Source organism: Staurois parvus, unplaced genomic scaffold, assembly GCF_062004578.1.
Source record: "Staurois parvus isolate SC_StPar_1 unplaced genomic scaffold, SC_StPar_1.0 ptg002368l, whole genome shotgun sequence".
Taxonomy (NCBI): Eukaryota; Metazoa; Chordata; class Amphibia; order Anura; family Ranidae; genus Staurois; species Staurois parvus.
This window is the reverse complement of record NW_028320164.1, coordinates 188,772-207,305: the sequence shown is the minus strand read 5'-3', so window position 1 is coordinate 207,305 and position 18,534 is coordinate 188,772. Positions and strand designations below refer to the sequence as shown.

General features: G+C 53.0%; 1 protein-coding gene across 1 annotated transcript in view; it reads right to left on the bottom strand.

The window, feature by feature from the left end:
- Nucleotides 1-18,534, bottom strand: part of LOC149431171 (uncharacterized) — a 41,487-nt gene that overhangs the window by 21,898 nt on the left and 1,055 nt on the right. The gene's annotated exons all lie outside the window — the stretch shown is intronic.

Below are 18,534 nucleotides of genomic sequence, written 5' to 3'. Positions count from 1 at the left end.
CCTCATGGAGCGGCGGAGCCTAATGGATGTGACGTCAGGACGGCGTCCACCAGGAATGCGTCCACCCGGAATGCTGATGACATTCGGCCATAGGGCGGGCGGCAAATGGTTAATCACTGTTTATTATTTAGCACATTCCTATTTATTTCTATAAGTTTTTTTTCTACTAATAACAAATTGTTACAGGGACTCACAAAAGCCCAGGAGGACAACAAGAGGGTCTTCGATAGAAGGAGAAGGGGAGAACTGATCCTGCACCCAGGAGACCAGGTCTGGCTCGCCACAACCAACCTGAAGATGGCGTGTCCTTCAAGGAAACTGGCACCTAACTTTGTGGGACCATTTCCGGTAAGACAAAAAATGAACAATGTCTCTTACGAATTAGCATTACCGGAATCCCTTAAAGTCCACCCAGTTTTCCATGTGTCATTACTAGAACCTGCAGTACCAGACCCCTTTTCTGATCGAAGGTCAAGGCCTCCTGAGCCTATAATTGTGGATGGAGAGGAGGAATTTGAAGTCAAGGCTGTTGTGGACTGTAGGAAAAGGAGGGACCAGACGCAATATCTAATCAAATGGAAGGGGTATGGGCCAGAGGAGAATTCCTGGGAACCTGCACAGAATGTGCATGCTACAAATTTAATTTGTGAGTTCTTTCTCAATCACCCACAAAGAAGGAACCAATTGGGCATCCGGAGGCTGCCCATAGGGAGGGGGCAATGTCAGGGAAGGCCTGCCCATAGTGTAGGTGAAGTTCCGCGGAGAACAATTATGCGCATGCGCAGATACCTTACGAGTCAAACAGATGTGCAGGTACTTGGACATCGGCGCACGTGCGCGCATGCACGCTCCCGCATTCGGGCGCGCGCCTGTCACTAATGCTGGCACCAAAAGGGCTATTTAAACTGGCTGCAGTAGTTGTCCCATTGCCGTATGGTCTTTTCCCTGCTCGTGTTCCCTGATTCCTGTGATTGTCTCCTGATACTGAACCAGCCTGTTCCTGATCTCCGCTTGATTGCCTCCTGCCCTGACCTCTGGCTTGTCTTGGATTATTCTTCTGTCTCCTCTCCTGTCTGATTGATCTTCCGTTGCTGACCTGGCCTGTGACCCGACTACTCTTCCTCCTGCCGCTGTAAGCCTGATCTGCTGACCGATACCGAACCCGGCTCATCTGACCCTGCATCCTCAGCACGCTGCGCTCGAGTATCCATCCATCCTGCACGGCTACATCAGAACCCTGCTCCCCGCCTACAACTAATCAGCTCACCTACTATTACCGGACTGATCACAGGCACCCATACCCCACCGTGCCCCTGTGACCGCTGCCTCACCATCAGCGGTCCTTGAGTCGGAGTTGTACGGGAGGCCTACCTCTTCACATCAGGCTCACTATACAGGTACGTGACAGGACCCCTGAGATGAGGACAGAGAGGAACTCCTTAGATGAGGACAGAGAGGGACTCCTTAGATGAGGACAGAGAGGGACTCCTTAGATGAGGACAGAGAGGGACTCCTTAGATGAGGACAGAGAGGGACTCCTTAGATGAGGACAGAGAGGGACTCCTGAGATGAGGACAGAGCGGGACTCCTGAGAGGAGGACAGAGAGGGACTCCTGAGAGGAGGACAGAGAGGGACTCCTGGGATGAGTACAGAGAGGGACCCCTGCGATGAGGACAGAGAGGAACTTCTGGGATGAGGACAGAGAGGGACTCCTGAGATGAGGACAGAGAGGAACTTCTGGGATGAGGACAGAGAGGGACTCCTGGGATGAGGACAGAAACGAACTCCTGGGATGAGGACAGAGAGGAACTCCTGGGATGAGGACAGAAACGAACTCCTGGGATGAGGACAGAGAGGGACCCCTAGGATAAGGACAGAGAAGGACCTCTGGGATGAGGACAGAGAGGGACCCTTGAGATGAGGACAGAGTGGGACCCATGAGATGAAGAATGAGAGGGTCCCCTGAGATGAGGACAGAGAGGGACCCCTGTGATGGGGACAGCAAGGGACCCCTGTGATGGGGACAGCGAGGGACTTCTGAGATGGGGACAGAGAGAGTCCCCTGGGATGAGGACAGAGAGGGCCCCTGAGATGAAGACAGAGAGGGACAGCTGAGATGAGGACAGAGAGGGACCCCTGAGATGAGGACAGAGAGTGACTCCTTATATGAGAACAGAGAGGGCCCCCTGAGATGAGGACAGAGAGGGACCCTGAGATGAAGACAAAAATCGACTCCTGAGATGAGGACAGAGAGGGAACCCAGAGATGAGGGCAGAGGGGGACTACTGAGATGAGGACAGAGAGGGACTCCTGGGATGAGGACAGAGAGGGACCCCTGAGATGAGGACAGAGAGGGACCCCTGAGATGAGGACAGAGAGGGACCCCTGAGATGAGGACAGAGAGGGACCCCTGAGATGAGGACAGGGAGGAGCTCCAGGGATTAGGACAGAAAGGGACCCCTGAGATGAGGACAGAAAGGGACCCCTGTGATGGGGACAGCGAGGGACCCCTGTGATGGGGATAGCAAGGGACTTCTGAGATGGGGACAGAGGGGGCCCCCTTAGATGAAGACAGAGAGGGCCCCTGAGATGAAGACAGAGAGGGCCCCTGAGATGAGGACAGAGAGGGACTCCAGAGATAAGGACAGAGAGGGACAACAGAGATGAGTACAAAGAGGGACTTCTGAGATGAGGACAGACAGGGACCCCTTGGATGAGGACAAAGAGGGACCCCTGGGATGAGGACAGAGAGGGACCCCTGGGATGAGGACAGAGAGGGACCCCTGGGATGAGGACAGAGAGGGACCCCTGGGATGAGGACAGAGAGGGAGCCCTGGGATGAGGACAGAGAGGGACTCCTGGGATGAGGACAGAGAGGGACTCCTGGGATAAAGACAGAGAGGGACTCCTGGGATAAAGACAGAGAGGGACCTCTGAGATTAGGACAGAGAGGGACTCCTGAGATGAGGACAGAGAGGGACTCCAGAGATGAGGACAGAGAGGGACAACAGAGATGAGTACAAAGAGGGACTTCTGAGATGAGGACAGACAGGGACTCCTGGGATGAGGACAGAGAGGGACCCCTGGGATGAGGGCAGAGAGGGACCCCTGGGATGAGGGCAGAGAGGGACTCCTGAGATGAGGACAGAGAGGAACTTCTGGGATGAGGACAGAGAGGGACCCCTGTGATGAGGACAGAGAGAGTTCCCTGGGATGAGGACAGAGAGGGCCCCTGAGATGAGGACAGAGGGGGACCCCTGAGATGAGGACAGAGAGTGACTCCTTATATGAGGAGAGAGAGGGCCCCCGGAGATGAAGACAAAAATCGACTCCTGAGATGAGGACAGAGAGGGAACCCAGAGATGAGGGCAGAGGGGGACCCCTGAGATGAGGACAGAGAGGGACCCCTGAGATGAGGACAGAGAGGGACCCCTGAGATGAGGACAGAGAGGGACCCCTGAGATGAGGACAGAGAGGGACCCCTGAGATGGGGACAGAGAGGGACCCCTGAGATGAGGATAGGGAGGAGCTCCTGGGATTAGGACAGAAAGGGACCCCTGAGATGAGGACAGAGAGGGACCCCTGTGATGGGGACAGCGAGGGACCCCTGTGATGGGGATAGCAAGGGACTTCTGAGATGGGGACAGAGAGGGCCCCCTTAGATGAAGACAGAGAGGGCCCCTGAGATGAGGACAGAGAGGGACTCCTGAGATGAGGACAGAGAGGGGCTCCTGAGATGAGGACAGAGAGGGACTCCTGAGATGAGGACAGAGAGGGACTCCTGAGATGAGGACAGAGAGGGACCCCTGGGATGAGGACAGAGAGGGACCCCTGGGATGAGGACAGAGAGGGCCCCCTGAGATTAGGACAGATAGTTAACCTGCTCACATTCCCCTTGTCCATTGCCCCTCTGTGGCAGATTTGATTTGGGGGGGGGGGAGAATACACGTTGGGGGATGCTTCGGGAGGGAAGTGGACTTGTGCTAGTGGGGGGAGTCGGATTTGAAATCCCCCCCACCCCACCTTCCTGCACCAGTCCTCTCCCCTCCCAGTCCCAAAGCACCCCCCAGCACATATCTTCTAACCCCCTCCCTGCATCCTCATTACCTACCCCCTTCCCTGTCCATCCATAAACTGAACACCAACCTGGCTCAGAACAGCGAAATGTCCCTCCTCCCCCTCCCGTCTTTATAGATGGGACCATTGGAGCGGAGGTCAGGTGGAAGGGTCCTCAGGGAGGCATGTGGACCTTCAGTGGGGAGAGATGCTGCCAAAGAGGGACCATCACCATGTGAGGAACCTCCGGGATCCCTGCAAGAGATGTGGAGCGGGTGCCCTCACTAGCGTTCCCCTTTCAGGCCCAACAGAGCCCAACGCCAGAACTTGTTCCGGGATTTAGCACAGGTTCATCGGGACAAAGGTACTGTGTACTGGGAGACTCTCCTGGGGACCCCCCTGCAGCCCTGGTTGGGGCCTGGACCCCCTACATATGTATGGGCTGTACCCCCTTGATAGCGGCCCTGCTCCTGTGTGACAATCTCAGTTTGCATTTTGAAAAACAATATGGAGTACTGTGCGATAATCTGCAGGACACAGGCAGACACGTCCTTTGATACAATTTATATCCGTTATATAAGGGACAGTACAAATCATGCTCACCAAACGCAGGACAATGTGGGGTCTCATTGTCAGGAACAGATTCACCTGCCAATGGCACTGGGGCTCCAAGACTTATAGACTGCAGTTCTGGTGTTCACCAGCAGGTGTCTCTCAGCAGGTAGAAGCTCATGGTAATCAGGCATCAACCTGATGCTCGGTGCTGAAAGTGTATTTAAGCCTTGCCTGCACTTCTCCTCTTTGCCTTGGTGTTTGTCCATGTGCCCTGCAGGCTGATCCTGATCCTGACCATGTACCCTGACCCTGCAGCCTGATCCTAATCCTGGCCCTGCAGCCTGATCCTGACCCTGCAGCCTGATCCTGACCCTGGCCCTGCAGCCTGATCCTGACCCTGGCCCTGCAGCCTGATCCTGACCCTGGCCCTGCAGCCTGATCCTGGCCATTCACCCTGACCCTGCATCCTGATCCTGACCCTGCAGCCTGATCCTGATCCTGGAAGAGCAGCCTGATCCTGATCCTGGCCCTGGCCCTGGAGCATGATCCTGACCATGGCCCTGCAGCCTTAACATTACATTACATTGAGTTTATATAGCGCCAAAGGGTTTGCTCAGCGCTGTACAATAGAGGGGGGGACAATACATGAAACATTACAGCAGCTACGAACAGCACACGAGGGGTAAGAGGGCCCTACTCTTTCAAGCTTACAATCTGGGAGGGAGGGGGTAGTGGTACAGGAGGAAGTGGCTGTGGGGGATGGAGTGGTAGGAGGAATGAAGGAGAGCAGCAGTTAGGTGAGGGTGGGGTAGGCTTCCCTGAAGAGGTGGGTTTTCAGGGAGCGCCTGAAGGTGAGGAGGGAAGGTGACAGTCTGATGGATTGGGGTAGTGAGTTCCAGAGGATGGGGGAGGACCTGGAGAAGTCTTGCAGACGTGCGTGTGAGGAGGAGACCAGGGAGCAAGATAGAAGGAGGTCCTGTGAAGAGCGAAGGGTACGGGTAGGGTGGTACTTGGGAATCAGGTCGGTGAGGTAGTTAGGGGCAGTGTTGTGAATGGCTTTGTAGGTCAGAGTGAGTAGTTTGAATTTGATGCGTTGGGCAATAGGGAGCCAGTGGAGGGAGAGGCAGAGGGGGGTGGCAGAGGTGGAGCGGCTGGTGAGGTGGATGAGTCTGGCAGCTGAGTTCAGGATGGTCTGAAGCGGGGAGAGTTTGCACTGGGGTAGGCCGGTGAGGAGGGAGTTGCAGTAGTCAAGGCGTGAGATAATCAGGGAGTGCACAAGTAGTTTAGCGGTGTCTGGGGTAAGGAAGGTGCGTATTTTGGCGATATTGCGGAGGTGGAGCCTGCATGTGTTTGTCAGTGATTTGACATGAGGTTGGAAGGAGAGGTTAGAGTCCAGAATGACCCCAAGGACTTTGGCTTGCAGGGCGGGATTGATGGTGGTGATGTTAGTAGTGATGGATAGGATGGGGGGGGGGGGGCGCGGGCAGGAGGGAAGACGAGAAGCTCGGTTTTGGAGAGGTTGAGTTTGAGGAAATGGAGCGACATCCAGTCAGAGATGTCGTTTAGGAGGTGAGTGATGCGGGCGGAGAAAGTGGAGGTGAGGTGAGGGGTGGAGAGGTAAATTTGAGTGTCATCAGCATAGAGATGGTAGTTGAAGCCGTGGGAGTGTATGAGTTTGCCAAGGGAGGAGGTGTAGATGGAGAAGAGAAGGGGTCCAAGGACAGAGCCCTGGGGGACCCCAACAGAGAGGGGGAGGGAAGGGGAGGTGGCACCATTGTAGGAAACGCTGAAGGAGCGTCGGGATAGGTAAGAGGAGAACCAGGAGAGAGCGGTGTCTCTGACGCCAAGGGAGAATAGTTTATTAAGGAGGAGGCGGTGGTCAACTGTGTCGAAGGCCGCGGAGAGGTCCAGGAGGAGGAGGACAGAGTAGTCGCCTTTGGCTTTGGCGGTAAGTAGGTCGTTGGTGATTTTGAGGAGGGCGGTTTCGGTGGAGTGTAGGGGACGGAAGCCGGACTGTAGTGGATCAAGGAGGTTGTTGTCAGTTAGGTGGGCGCTTAGGCGGTTGTAGACTAAGCGCTCCAGGAGTTTGGAAGTGAGTGGCAGCAGGGAGATGGGTCTGAGGTTGTTTGGGTCAGAGGGGTCCAGGGAGGGCTTTTTGAGTATGGGGGTGATGTGCGCATGCTTTAGGGGGGAGGGGAATACGCCGGTAGAGAGGGAGAGATTGAAGATGTGGGTGAGGGAGCAGATGAGGGAAGAGGGGGGTGACTGGAGGAGTCGAGAGGGGATAGGGTCTAGGGGGCAGGTAGTGAGGCGGGCTTCAGAGAAGACCCTGGTGACTTCCTCAGTGGTAGCGGGGCTGAAGGAGTGCAGAGCTGGTGGGGTTACGGTAAGCGGGGTCTTGGGTGTGGAGGGGGGCAGTGCGGTTGCGAGGTCAGAGGAGGGAAGAGATGAGGGGGAGATAGGGGGGGGGAGGCTAGGTGGGGAGGTAGATTGCGAGTTGACTATGTCCTGACGGATAGCATCAATTTTATTGTGGAAATGAGTGGCAATCTCGTGGGCGGTGAGTGAGGTACTGAGTGGAGGAGGGGGGGAGAGAGCAGGGAGTTGAAGGTGGAGAAGAGTCGGTGAGGGCAGGAGGAGAGGGTGTTAATCAGGTTTACGAAGTAAGCCTGCTTGGCGGCGTGGAGGGAGGAGGTGTAAGTGAGGAAGGCAGATTTGTAGAGGGAGAATGAACGGGGGGACCTGGTTTTGCGCCATTCACCCTGGCCCTGCAACCTAACCCTGTATCCTGACCCTGCAGCCTGATCCTGACCCTGGTCCTGCAGCCTGATCCTGACCCTGCACCCAGATCCTAACCCTGCAGCCTGATCCTGATCCAGTAGCCTGATCCTGACCCTGGAAGAGCAGCCTGACCCTGGCCCTGGAGCATGATCCTGACCGTGGCCCTGCAGCCTTAACCTGACCATTCACCCTGGCCCTGCAACCTAACCCTGTATCCTGACCCTGCAGCCTGATCCTGACCCTGGTCCTGCAGCCTGACTCTGCACCCTGGCCCTGCAGCCTGATCCTGACCCTGCAGCCTGAACCTGACCATTCACCCTGGCCCTACATCCTGATCCTGACTCTGTACCCTGACCCTGATTCTGCAGCCTGATCCTGACCATGCACCCTAGCCCTGCAACCTGATCCTGACTATTCACCTTGGCCCTGCAGCCTGATCCTGACCCTGCACTCTGACCCTGGAGCCTGATCCTGACCCTGCACTCTGGCCCTGGAGCCTGATCCTGACCCTGCACTCTGGCCCTGGAGCCTGATCCTGACCCTGCACTCTGGCCCTGGAGCCTGATCCTGACCCTGCACTCTGGCCCTGGAGCCTGATCCTGACCCTGCACTCTGGCCCTGGAGCCTGATCCTGACCCTGCACTCTGGCCCTGGAGCCTGATCCTGACCCTGCACTCTGGCCCTGCAGCCTGATCCTGACCCTGCACTCTGGCCCTGCAGCCTGATCCTGACCCTGCACTCTGGCCCTGCAGCCTGATCCTAATTCTGATCCTGACCATTCACCCTGGCCCTGCATCCTGACCCTCCACCCTGGCCCTGCAGCCTGATTCTGATCCTGACCCTGCAGCCTGATCCCTTACCTGCTTACTTGTTCCTTCCCCGTTTCTCTTCTCCCTGTCCTGGCTTGCTCCCTGCTCCTTTTGCCTGATCTCCCGTGTATCCACTTCTCAGATCTTGCTATCTGTATATATTTGGTTTAGGTAGTTGTTCGTTGTTTGCTCACTCACTTATTAGATTCTCTGGTTTGATTTCTGCAGTTCTGATACGTTCTTAATAAATCATATTTTACATTATACCTGTGTCTGGAGTCCTCTGTGCAAGTCCACACATTTCTGGCCACGCCTGTTTCACAGGAAACCAAACACTTGGTATCTGTGACACTCATGGGACAATCTATGTCCACCATCTGCAGGACAATATGAAGTCCCATGTCACAATTCATGGCCACTATATGCAAGAAAAAACATATACAGTATTTCTGTGGGATGGTCTTCTTTTGCATTATGCAGGACAGTATGACCATATGGCCAGTGGCCATGTCTACCAAATGCAGCACAAAATGGAGCTCCATGGTGCAAATCAAACCTTCCATGTGCAAGACAGTATGGTGTCAAGAAGATCAAAATATGTCCTCCATATGCAGAACAATATGGAGTCGTGTGGGACGACCTGCGTCCTCCGTATGCAGAACAATATGGAGTCGTGTGGGACGACCTGCGTCCTCCATATACAGAACAATATGGAGTCGTGTATGACAACCTGCGTCCTCCATATGCAGAACAATATGGAGTCGTGTAGGACGACCTGCGTCCTCCATATGCAGAACAATATGAAGTCGTGTGGGACGACCTGCGTCCTCCATATGCAGAACAATATGGAGTCGTGTGGGACGACCTGCGTCCCCCATATGCAGAACAATATGGAGTCGTGTGGGACGACCTGCGTCCTCCATATGCAGAACAATATGGAGTCGTGTGGGACGACCTGCGTCCTCCATATGCAGAACAATATGAAGTCGTGTGGGACGACCTGCGTCCTCCATATGCAGAACAATATGAAGTCGTGTGGGACGACCTGCGTCCTCCATATGCAGAACAATATGGAGTCGTGTGGGACGACCTGCGTCCTCCATATGCAGAACAATATTGAGTCGTGTGGGACGACCTGCGTCCTCCATATGCAGAACAATAAGGAGTCATGTCGGACGACCTGCGTCCTCCATATGCAGAACAATATGGAGTCGTGTGGGACGACCTGCGTCCTCCATATGCAGAACAATATGAAGTCGTGTGGGACGACCTGCGTCCTCCATATGCAGAACAATATGGAGTCGTGTGGGACGACCTGCGTCCTCCATATGCAGAACAATATGGAGTCGTGTGGGACGACCTGCGTCCTCCATATGCAGAACAATATGGAGTCGTGTAGGACGACCTGCGTCCTCCATATGCAGAACAATATGAAGTCGTGTGGGACGACCTGCGTCCTCCATATGCAGAACAAGATGGAGTCGTGTGGGACGACCTGCGTCCTCCATATGCAGAACAATATGGAGTCGTGTGGGACGACCTGCGTCCTCCATATGCAGAACAATATGGAGTCGTGTGGGACGATCTGCGTCCTCCATATGCAGAACAATATGGAGTCGTGTGGGACGACCTGCGTCCTCCATATGCAGAACAATATGGAGTCGTGTGGGACGACCTGCGTCCTCCGTATGCAGAACAATATGGAGTCGTGTGGGACGACCTGCGTCCTCCATATACAGAACAATATGGAGTCGTGTATGACAACCTGCGTCCTCCATATGCAGAACAATATGGAGTCGTGTAGGACGACCTGCGTCCTCCATATGCAGAACAATATGAAGTCGTGTGGGACGACCTGCGTCCTCCATATGCAGAACAATATGGAGTCGTGTGGGACGACCTGCGTCCCCCATATGCAGAACAATATGGAGTCGTGTGGGACGACCTGCGTCCTCCATATGCAGAACAATATGGAGTCGTGTGGGACGACCTGCGTCCTCCATATGCAGAACAATATGGAGTCGTGTGGGACGACCTGCGTCCTCCATATGCAGAACAATATGAAGTCGTGTGGGACGACCTGCGTCCTCCATATGCAGAACAATATGAAGTCGTGTGGGACGACCTGCGTCCTCCATATGCAGAACAATATGGAGTCGTGTGGGACGACCTGCGTCCTCCATATGCAGAACAATATTGAGTCGTGTGGGACGACCTGCGTCCTCCATATGCAGAACAATAAGGAGTTATGTCGGACGACCTGCGTCCTCCATATGCAGAACAATATGGAGTCGTGTGGGACGACCTGCGTCCTCCATATGCAGAACAATATGAAGTCGTGTGGGACGACCTGCGTCCTCCATATGCAGAACAATATGGAGTCGTGTGGGACGACCTGCGTCCTCCATATGCAGAACAATATGGAGTCGTGTGGGACGACCTGCGTCCTCCATATGCAGAACAATATGGAGTCGTGTAGGACGACCTGCGTCCTCCATATGCAGAACAATATGAAGTCGTGTGGGACGACCTGCGTCCTCCATATGCAGAACAAGATGGAGTCGTGTGGGACGACCTGCGTCCTCCATATGCAGAACAATATGGAGTCGTGTGGGACGACCTGCGTCCTCCATATGCAGAACAATATGGAGTCGTGTGGGACGATCTGCGTCCTCCATATGCAGAACAATATGGAGTCGTGTGGGACGACCTGCGTCCTCCATATGCAGAACAATATGGAGTCGTGTGGGACGACCTGCGTCCTCCATATGCAGAACAATAAGGAGTTATGTGGGACAATCTATGTCCTCCATATGCAAAACAATATGGAGTCATGTGGGACGACCTGCGTCCTCCATATGCAGAACAATATGGAGTCGTGTGGGACGACCTGCGTCCTCCATATGCAGAACAATATGGAGTCGTGTGGGACAACCTGCGTCCTCTACATGCAGAACAATATGGAGTCGTGTGGGACGACCTGCGTCCTCCATATGCAGAACAATATGGAGTCGTGTGGGACGACCTGCGTCCTCCATATGCAGAACAATATGGAGTCGTGTGGGACAACCTGCGTCCTCTACATGCAGAACAATATGGAGTCGTGTGGGACGACCTGCGTCCCCAATATGCAGAACAATATGGAGTCGTGTGGGACGACCTGCGTCCTCTACATGCAGAACAATATGGAGTCGTGTGGGACGACCTGCGTCCTCCGTGTGCAGAACAATATGGAGTCGTGTGGGACGACCTGCGTCCTCTACATGCAGAACAATATGGAGTCGTGTGGGACGACCTGCGTCCTCCGTGTGCAGAACAATATGGAGTCGTGTGGGACGACCTGCGTCCTCTACATGCAGAACAATATGAAGTCGTGTGGGACGACCTGCGTCCTCCATATGCAGAACAATATAAAGTCGTGTAGGACGACTTGCGTCCTCCATATGCAGAACAATATGAAGTCGTGTGGGACGACCTGCGTCCTCCATATGCAGAACAATATGGAGTCATGTGGGATGACCTTCGTCCTCCGTGTGCAGAACAATATGGAGTCGTGTGGGACGACCTGCGTCCTCTACATGCAGAACAATATGAAGTCGTGTGGGACGACCTGCGTCCTCCATATGCAGAACAATATGGAGTCGTGTGGGACAACCTGCGTCCTCCATATGCAGAACAATATGGAGTCATGTGGGACGATCTGCGTCCTCCATATGCAGAACAATATGGAGTCATGTGGGATGACCTGCGTCCTCCGTGTGCAGAACAATATGGAGTCGTGTGGGACGACCTGCGTCCTCTACATGCAGAACAATATGAAGTCGTGTGGGACGACCTGCGTCCTCCATATGCAGAACAATATGGAGTCATGTGGGATGACCTGTGTCCTCCATATGCAGAACAATATGAAGTCGTGTGGGACGACCTGCGTCTTCCATATGCAGAACAATATGAAGTCGTGTGGGACGACCTGCGTCCTCCATATGCAGAACAAGATGGAGTCGTGTGGGACGACCTGCGTCCTCCATATGCAGAACAATATGGAGTCGTGTGGGACGACCTGCGTCCTCCATATGCAGAACAATATGGAGTCGTGTGGGACGACCTGCGTCCTCCATATGCAGAACAATAAGGAGTTATGTCGGACGACCTGCGTCCTCCATATGCAGAACAATATGGAGTCGTGTGGGACGACCTGCGTCCTCCATATGCAGAACAATATGAAGTCGTGTGGGACGACCTGCGTCCTCCATATGCAGAACAATATGGAGTCGTGTGGGACGACCTGCGTCCTCCATATGCAGAACAATATGGAGTCGTGTGGGACGACCTGCGTCCTCCATATGCAGAACAATATGAAGTCGTGTGGGACGACCTGCGTCCTCCATATGCAGAACAAGATGGAGTCGTGTGGGACGACCTGCGTCCTCCATATGCAGAACAATATGGAGTCGTGTGGGACGACCTGCGTCCTCCATATGCAGAACAATATGGAGTCGTGTGGGACGACCTGCGTCCTCCATATGCAGAACAATATGGAGTCGTGTGGGACGACCTGCGTCCTCCATATGCAGAACAATATGGAGTCGTGTGGGACAACCTGCGTCCTCTACATGCAGAACAATATGGAGTCGTGTGGGACGACCTGCGTCCTCCATATGCAGAACAATATGGAGTCGTGTGGGACGACCTGCGTCCTCCATATGCAGAACAATATGGAGTCGTGTGGGACAACCTGCGTCCTCTACATGCAGAACAATATGGAGTCGTGTGGGACGACCTGCGTCCCCAATATGCAGAACAATATGGAGTCGTGTGGGACGACCTGCGTCCTCTACATGCAGAACAATATGGAGTCGTGTGGGACGACCTGCGTCCTCCGTGTGCAGAACAATATGGAGTCGTGTGGGACGACCTGCGTCCTCTACATGCAGAACAATATGGAGTCGTGTGGGACGACCTGCGTCCTCCGTGTGCAGAACAATATGGAGTCGTGTGGGACGACCTGCGTCCTCTACATGCAGAACAATATGAAGTCGTGTGGGACGACCTGCGTCCTCCATATGCAGAACAATATAAAGTCGTGTAGGACGACTTGCGTCCTCCATATGCAGAACAATATGAAGTCGTGTGGGACGACCTGCGTCCTCCATATGCAGAACAATATGGAGTCGTGTGGGACGACCTGCGTCCTCCATATGCAGAACAATATGGAGTCGTGTGGGACGACCTGCGTCCTCCATATGCAGAACAATATGGAGTTGTGTGGGACGACCTGCGTCCTCCATATGCAGAACAATATGGAGTCGTGTGGGACGACCTGCGTCCTCCATATGCAGAACAATATGGAGTCGTGTGGGATGACCTGCGTCCTCCATATGCAGAACAATATGAAGTCATGTGGGACGACCTGCGTCCTCCATATGCAGAACAATATGGAGTCGTGTGGGACGACCTGCGTCCTCCATATGCAGAACAATATTGAGTCGTGTGGGACGACCTGCGTCCTCCATATGCAGAACAATAAGGAGTCATGTCGGACGACCTGCGTCCTCCATATGCAGAACAATATGGAGTCATGTGGGACAATCTATGTCCTCCATATGCAAAACAATATGGAGTCATGTGGGACGACCTGCGTCCTCCATATGCAGAACAATATGGAGTCGTGTGGGACGACCTGCGTCCTCCATATGCAGAACAATATGGAGTCGTGTGGGACGACCTGCGTCCTCCATATGCAGAACAATATGGAGTCGTGTGGGACGACCTGCGTCCTCCATATGCAGAACAATATGGAGTCGTGTGGGACAACCTGCGTCCTCTACATGCAGAACAATATGGAGTCGTGTGGGACGACCTGCGTCCTCCGTATGCAGAACAATATGGAGTCGTGTGGGACGACCTGCGTCCTCCATATGCAGAACAATATGGAGTCGTGTGGGACAACCTGCGTCCTCTACATGCAGAACAATATGGAGTCGTGTGGGACGACCTGCGTCCTCCGTATGCAGAACAATATGGAGTCGTGTGGGACGACCTGCGTCCTCCATATGCAGAACAATATGGAGTCGTGTGGGACGACCTGCGTCCTCTACATGCAGAACAATATGGAGTCGTGTGGGACGACCTGCGTCCTCCGTGTGCAGAACAATATGGAGTCGTGTGGGACGACCTGCGTCCTCTACATGCAGAACAATATGAAGTCTTGTGGGACGACCTGCGTCCTCCATATGCAGAACAATATAAAGTCGTGTAGGACGACTTGCGTCCTCCATATGCAGAACAATATGAAGTCGTGTGGGACGACCTGCGTCCTCCATATGCAGAACAATATGGAGTCATGTGGGATGACCTTCGTCCTCCGTGTGCAGAACAATATGGAGTCGTGTGGGACGACCTGCGTCCTCTACATGCAGAACAATATGAAGTCGTGTGGGACGACCTGCGTCCTCCATATGCAGAACAATATGGAGTCGTGTGGGACAACCTGCGTCCTCCATATGCAGAACAATATGGAGTCATGTGGGACGATCTGCGTCCTCCATATGCAGAACAATATGGAGTCATGTGGGATGACCTGCGTCCTCCGTGTGCAGAACAATATGGAGTCGTGTGGGACGACCTGCGTCCTCTACATGCAGAACAATATGAAGTCGTGTGGGACGACCTGCGTCCTCCATATGCAGAACAATATGGAGTCATGTGGGATGACCTGTGTCCTCCATATGCAGAACAATATGAAGTTGTGTGGGACGACCTGCGTCTTCCATATGCAGAACAATATGAAGTCGTGTGGGACGACCTGCGTCTTCCATATGCAGAACAATATGAAGTCGTGTGGGACGACCTGCGTCCTCTACATGCAGAACAATATGGAGTCGTGTGGGACGACCTGCGTCCTCCGTGTGCAGAACAATATGGAGTCGTGTGGGACGACCTGCGTCCTCTACATGCAGAATATGAAGTCGTGTTGGACGACCTGCGTCCTCCATATGCAGAACAATATGGAGTCGTGTGGGACGACCTGCGTCCTCTACATGCAGAACAATATGGAGTCGTGTGGGACGACCTGCGTCCTCCGTGTGCAGAACAATATGGAGTCGTGTGGGACGACCTGCGTCCTCTACATGCAGAACAATATAAAGTCGTGTGGGACGACCTGCGTCCTCCATATGCAGAACAATATAAAGTCGTGTAGGACGACTTGCGTCCTCCATATGCAGAACAATATGGAGTCATGTGGGATGACCTGTGTTCTCCAAATGCAGAACAATATGGAGTCGTGTGGGACGACCTGCGTCCTCCATATGCAGAACAATATGAAGTCGTGTGGGACGACCTGCGTCCTCTACATGCAGAACAATATGGAGTCGTGTGGGACAACGTGCGTCCTCCATATGCAGAACAATATGGAGTTGTGTGGGACGACCTGCGTCCTCCATATGCAGAACAACATGGAGTCGTGTGGGACGACCTGCGTCCTCCATATGCAAAACAATATGGAGTTGTGTGGGACGACCTGCGTCCTCCATATGCAGAACAATATGGAGTCGTGTGGGACGACCTGCGTCCTCCATATGCAGAACAATATGGAGTCATGTGGGACGACCTGCGTTCTCCAAATGCAGAACAATATGGAGTCGTGTGGGACGACCTGTGTCTTCCATATGCAGAACAATATGGAGTCATGTAAGAAAATCTATGTCCTCCATATGCAGAACAATATGGAGTCATGTGGGACGATCTATGTCCTCCATATGCAGAACAATATGGAGTCATGTGGGACGATCTGTGTCCTCCATATGCAGAACAATATGGAGTCATGTGGGATGACCTGTGTTCTCCAAATGCAGAACAATATGGAGTCATGTGGAACGACCTGTGTCTTCCATATGCAGAACAATATGGAGTCATGTAAGAAAATCTATGTCCTCCATATGCAGAACAATATGGAGTCATGTGGGACGATCTGTGTCCTCCATATGCAGAACAATATGGAGTCGTCTCTGACAATCTATGTCCACCATATTCAGGAAAATGTGGAGTCCCTTGGGATAATCTCTATCGCCATGTGCAGGAAAATATGGAGTTCCATAGGAAGATCTATGTCCCCCATATACAGAAAAATATGGAGTCATGTAAAGGACAATGTGGAGTCATGTAGGACAATCTATGTCAGTGTCAGTCCCAGTCTGGGATCAGGCTCGGAGACCAATGGCTGTAGCAGTAGACAGGTTCATGAGTAGTCAGCTGGAAATATACAAGAGGATCCCCAAAGCGGATGAAGAGGGCTCACCTAAGGCATGGGGTCTAAGCACTAGCCCGTCTTCACCAGACCTCCTGATGGTGGAGATAGGTTTTGGTGTGTTCTAATTTCAGGTCACGGCCCTCTGGATTGCCCCAACAGGAAGAGAGTGAGTGGGGTCACGTAGCAAATGAAGCTGATAGGGAACACGCAGAAGTATAGACAGTGAACAAGCCTAAAGGTCAGTAACGAGCAGTAGCTGGATGGGATCAGGTGGAAGAGGAGTCAATGGACAAGCCAAGTCCCATGGGACAAACCTTGCCTGCCATATGCACCAAAATACGTGGTTCCGTGGGACAATGTTTTGATGGAGAATGCAGGATAATTTAAAATCTCTTGGAACAATTTATGGACAACATAGACAATATAGAGTCCCATGGGACAAACCAAGTCTACCATTTTCAAGGCAATATGGAGCCACACGGGACAAACTATGTCCACCTCATACAGAACAGTAAGGAGTCATGCGAACCATTTATGACCACCATACATGTGACAATATGGGGTCTGCTAGGAGAATTTATATTCTCTATATACCGGAATTGGTGTCAGTCAGTGCTGTTCTATTATTGGTGTCGCTTCACAGATGCGAACGCAGCCTAAATGGCAACACAAGCGTGACGCACATTTGTCACGCATTTCCAAAACACACAGAGAAGCGCATGTTTAATGTGTGGGTTGTTGTTTGTTCAAAAATGCGCAGATGCGACCGCAGCATAAATGGCAACGCAAGCGTGATGCGTGTTTGCCTTGTGTTTCCAAAATACACAATCACACCAACAGCTCACCTCAGTCATGTATGTACAAGCGCCTTTCCCTTTACCCAGGCTGCAACAGCTCTCCGGACCTCTCCAGATGTACTCAGATCCTAATCATCACTAGGGATCTGGATCTCCACATTTTCCAGAAAGCAATTAGCAGGTCCTCCAGGAAATGGTGCTCAGAAAGAATTAGGAATCCTCATTGCACAGTATTTAAAACTCTGTACATTCATTATATAAAACTCTACATTTATCATACACAGCTCAAAAAATGAAAGGAAGACTTTGAAAACCCATCAGATTTCAATGGGGACAAATCTCCTGCTGGATCTCTATACTGACATGGACGGGGGATGGGTGAGGAACATAAGGACGCCCCATCATTTGATGGAAATGAAAATCAACGACCTACAGAGGACTGAATTCAAAGACACCCCGAAAATCAAAGTGAAGAAATGATGCAGCAGGCGAGTCCATTTTGGTGAAATGTCATTGCAGCAACTCAGAATGGTCCTCAGTATGTATGGCCCCCATGTGCTTGTATGCATGCCTGACAACGTCGGGGGAGGGTCCTAATGAGACCACGGATGGTGTCCTGGGGGATTTCCTCCCAGATCTGGACCAGGGCATCACTGAGCTCCTGGACAGTCTGAGGTGCAGCCTGGCGGTGTCGGATGGACCCAAACATGATATCCCAGATATGTTCTATTGGATTTAGGTCAGGCAAGCATGGGGGCCATTCAATGGTGTCAATTCCTTCATCCTCCAGGAACTGCCTGCATACTCTCCCCACATGAGGCCGGGCATTGTTGTACACCAGGAGGAACCCATGACCCACTGCACCAGGAGGAACCCAGGACCCACCGCACCAGGAGGAACCCAGGACCCACCGCACCAGGAGGAACCCAGGACCCACCGCACCAGGAGGAACCCAGGACCCACCGCACCAGGAGGAACCCAGGATCCACCTCACCAGGAGGAACCCAGGACCCACTGCACCAGTGTAGGGTCTGACAATAGGTCAAAGGATTTCATCACGTTGACTAATGGCAGTCAGGGTGCCATTGTCTAGTCTGTAGAGATCTGTGCGTCCCTCCATGGATATGCCTCCCCAGACCATCACTGACCCACTACCAAAACGGTCATGCTGAACCATGTTACAGGCAGCAGAACGTTCTCCACGGCTTCTCCAGACCCTTTCACGTCTGTCACATGTGCTCAGGGTGAACCTGCTCTCATCTGTGAAAAGCACAGGGGCGCCAG